Source organism: Ochotona princeps, unplaced genomic scaffold (assembly GCF_030435755.1).
Source record: "Ochotona princeps isolate mOchPri1 unplaced genomic scaffold, mOchPri1.hap1 HAP1_SCAFFOLD_1080, whole genome shotgun sequence".
NCBI classification, from domain to species: domain Eukaryota; kingdom Metazoa; phylum Chordata; class Mammalia; order Lagomorpha; family Ochotonidae; genus Ochotona; species Ochotona princeps.
In genome coordinates, this window is record NW_026699401.1 from 28,354 (window position 1) to 32,783 (window position 4,430).

At 52.0% G+C, this 4,430-nt stretch overlaps 1 non-coding gene across 1 annotated transcript; it reads left to right on the plus strand.

Annotated features, from left to right (window-relative positions):
- The first annotated feature begins 1,586 nt into the window (after positions 1–1,586).
- Positions 1,587–1,660, plus strand: TRNAI-AAU (transfer RNA isoleucine (anticodon AAU)). The gene has a single exon. It is a non-coding gene; the product is annotated as a tRNA-Ile (tRNA).
- The last annotated feature ends 2,770 nt before the right edge of the window (positions 1,661–4,430 follow it).

Below are 4,430 nucleotides of genomic sequence, written 5' to 3' on the forward strand. Positions count from 1 at the left end.
TAATAAGTGTACAGCTATACTCCCCTATTCTTTGTTTATAGCGTATTCCATTGCGGCCCTCGCTTCGTGGAGATTCTCTGAGAGTTTTCTACGACGATCCGACTCCTGTAGACATCTCTTGGATAGTTGTACGCTTGAAATTGAACAAACGTCCTTTTCACCACTCACGCTGGTGTTACGATCGGCTTCTCTGCTGGGAGTGTTGTCTTGTCTGCTGCTGCTGCTATTGGCTTGCCTGCTATTAGTGGTGCTTCTACTGCAGGCAAGTCTGCTGTTTCTGTTGCTTTCGGCTTTCGTGCCAAAACGACTGTATCTGCTTCTACTATTCATGCATGTACGCTGTGACTGTTGCTAGCGGCTTTGACGCTGCTGCTGTTCCTCCTTCTCCTGCGGCTATCGGCTTCTCTGCTTTGGCTGGTGCTTTCACATTTACTGCTGCTGCTGCTGCCTTTTCTTCTTCTGAAGTGTCTTTATCGAAGTATTCATGCATGACCGTTGTAGTTGTTGCTATCGTCCTTGATGCTGCCGCTACTGCACGTCCTCTTCCTCCTGCCATCGGCCTCTCTGCTGTAGCCGTTACTGTGAACATTACTGCTGCTACTGCTTCTTCTAAATTGTTTTCATCTTAATATCGCGTTTGCTTCCTGTTGCTCGTGCTACTGTTGCTGATCTCTCTGAAAATCTACGTCTCGTCAACAAAAGAGCGTGAAAGCGTAGGCTGACGAGGTGCCCTGTCGAGAATGTGCTGCCTATGATGCAGGACTTCATGCTCATTCTAGCACAGCATCAAAAGAAGAGGAGAAAACGGGCCTATCACCGTTTCTTTAGTGCATACCTGCGCGCGTCTCTAAGTACATACGCACGTCTAAAAGGGTTAACGCGTCTACTCATCGGTTTGTATTCAACGATGTGTGTGTACTCGTACAGGATTTACGCACTCTCAAAATAACCCGCACGAAACGCACATGGGTTCCTATAGGCGCATGTGGGGCCTACACAGCTTAGCAGGGTGTGCAGCTGGACCGCGCGTATACGGAGGACATACTCGCTGCTGCATTTCAAAGAGACAAGGAAGACGTGATTTTCAAGTAGCGATTGCCATAAAAGTTCACTTCACCACCATTATTGCCGGAGCAGCCGAAATCACATCGAGGGCATGATGTAGGCAGTAGTACTCTCAGTCGTGCTGTATGAAGTTTATGCCTATTTTTCAAAGGCTGCTGCGGCGGCTTCAGTGTGATAGGGAGCGGAATTCTCCGGCATACAACCTTTTGTTGACCCTGCGACACATAATTTGTGCTCCACCCCGGAACTAATCACAGCGTCCGCACGCAGAAACAATCACGAAAAAGAACGCCGTTGAGTTGGTAGATATAAAAGGCCGAACAATGAACCATCATGCACGCAAATTCACGAGGGTGAATATTAACCGAAAGGGCCGTTTCGAAAATATTGAGTATGACGCGAAGACAACTATTAGCGCACGCGCCGTTGAAGCAGCTATAATGCGTGGAACGCGCGATAGGGCGAAAGCAGGCACTTCTGCGTCTTACGTTTAAAGTAAGCGCGATCAACAACATTTCCCAGGTCCTATAGCTCAGTCGGTTAGAGCATCCGGCTAATAACCGGAAGGTCGCCGGTTCGAGCCCGGCTGGGACCACTAATAGCACCGTAAGCAGCTTCCCGCGGACACAAGGGGCCCCGGCCGCTCTGAACAGAAAGATGCATGCCAAACACATGCAGTTGGTAGTACGTCCTCATTGCTTCGCGGCAGGTCTGATTAAGTCGATACCAAAGTGTGTGAACAGTCACCGCCTACATTCTCATGTATACGGATGTGCAGCTAGGATTTACGAAGGTGCTTTACCTCTGCAATTGTAGGCCGATGATGTCCAGTGGTAAACACCGTGTGTGGTGGTAAACACCGTGAAACACCGTTCTTCGTAGAACTCTTGTACCCTCCTCTCCACGGAGAACAGGTGTACTAATTCGTAGTACAGCCGCGAGGGGCTAGGCTACCCTAAAGCCTGGCGAGGATGGACATGAGGGTTTTCCCGATCCCAAAAAATCCACGCTGGCTTCATCACACATTAGGGAGCGTCAGGTGCATGTTGCAGGTCGGCGCGCCGACCAAAAAAGACGGTAAGATCACACCTGAAAAGTCTCGTAAGCGCATAAAAACCAGCGGTGGGACTTAACTACAGCGGCAGGCTCTCTGCCCGGCCTCAAGCCATTCGCAGCGCAGTTGTGCCATCTGCGCGCTTAATACTTGCAGTGAGCGGCGATGCGCCAGCGTGGCTCCCATCCCATGCCGTGCATCCAAACGTGAGTGGCTAACGGACGGAACAGCATACCGGCTACCCTTCCCGTCGCGCCTATACAGATACTGTGTATTACTGTTGCCGCGCTTTTCATTGACGTGTGACGCTTTATGGTTTCGTCATGATATGCCGACAAATTAAAGAGAAACACAAACGGCGACGCGCAGGTCATTCGTCGCTGTATCGCCGTGGAACACCAGACGGATTTGAGCATGGCCTCTCGCTGTACACCTCCAGAGTCCGCCGATGGTGTTGACATCCATGCAAACACGTAGAGAGTCGTGGACTGCATATATACTATAACTGTATGTTTTCGTGCCTCCTGTGAGCTAGAACCGTCGACGCGTCAAAACGTGAACGCGTCATACGACTGAGGACCTTTGCCGAAATTGAATCGCTGGAGCTGCTGTGTATACTGGGTGTGGCACGCCCCTGGTCTTAGCCGTTGTGTGTGTTTTTTGCTGTGTTAGTGTAAGGCGACTTCTGCTGCAGTGTTTTGTTGTGGCAGCGTTCATCCATGAGTATGTATGCTTCGTGGCAATCGCGAGACTGCAGAACTTCGGCCTCACCCCGCTGCACTGGCTGTCGCACACGAGACACGCAACTGGTCTCTCCGCGTTGTCTCCGCTACAGCAATATAGGGTCTTGTACAAAGCCGCCGTGCTCGCTTGTCTATATATGCAAAATCACTCCGAAGTTACCTTCATCGTCTACAGTCTCTGTGGAGACGTCAGTAATTTCGGGGGGGGGGGGGATTGTCGCGCTGCACACACGTCTGGTGAATCGCCTTCTGAGGGGCGGCAACCACCACTTAAGACGCGTCAGCGATATCCACCCCACTTAGTATCGCTGGCCACACATCCGTTCCTCGAGTAAGATTGATTGCTCACGATGCCTCAAGCAGGAAATTTACTTGGTCAATACACCTTTCTTCCCGCGGGAGACACCGGCGGCGCAGCGTGCCTTTCATTGAAGGACGTCAATTGAAACTCGTAGCAGCCAGTTCCATCAACTGCGAGCTCGCCCCTGCAATGCAACAAGACGGGAGCGCTGTTCCCTTATCACGGTCCAGTGCCGCACTATCTACGCACACCACAGCGGTTTACTAGCACCACTCTGGCTGCCGTAAGGCGACGCCGGCTACCATCTCGTCTCTTCGAGGCACTACTTATGAGTTTACCGGGCCGCACTGATACGAATTTCATGGTTCCGAAAGGTACACGTAAAAAAGCATACCGCAGGGGGTCGCCCCTCCGGCTTGATACAGTCGTCCCTTTTGAGTCCCTGTTGCAGTCGGCCGTGCACCGCCGCCAGATTGGCCTCACACTCCACTCGGATGACCTGAACTACGAAAACTTTTTCTGCACTGAGAAACCCCAGTAAGAAGTTCCACGCTTGGCATTGCCAGGTTTGTACATATATCGTTGTGTCCTCGTAAGTGCACGAGTTAAGTGACCTGGAGCGCTGCGGTAGATCCGCTCCCCCTACCTGGTCTAGCCATCCCCAATTTAGCGAGTCTATTTACTGCACCCTCCTCTCCGGGAGTTTCGGCAGGTTCACACGAACCAAGGACAATCCGAAGAGCCTTCTTGTGTGTGTCTTCGTGGCGTGTTCATGTGCTACTCGGAGGTCGCCAGCGCCCACTACTGCAGCCACTGTGGTGCCACGCTTTTAGGACCTCTCTCTAATTAGCGCACCTGCGAGTTTGCGGCTGCGGTATGCCGTGACACATCGTCCGCTGAGGCAGCAGAGCAAGCGTTCTCATCACACAGACGCACACAAAATCACACCTCTGTGAGGCCCGTTGCATTCTTTGAATATGTGCTTTGCATCCTTCCACCCTCTTCCATACGAGCAGGATGCCACATGTAGTTGATGCGGGAAGCCCGCAGCGCCTCCGTGCAATGCGAAGGCGCGAATTTCGACTGTCGTTACACCCGAGGACGCTAGCTGGTCATCACTGGCCTCTACGCGGCGAACCTTTTTTACCTGGGTTCTGCTCCACGAAAACGCATACGCACTTCTCTCGGGGCAACCAATCTGCAAAGATGCTTCTTGCTCAAAACCACCATCGCCCGAACAGTATCGCTGCTTTCTCTTCAGCACTCT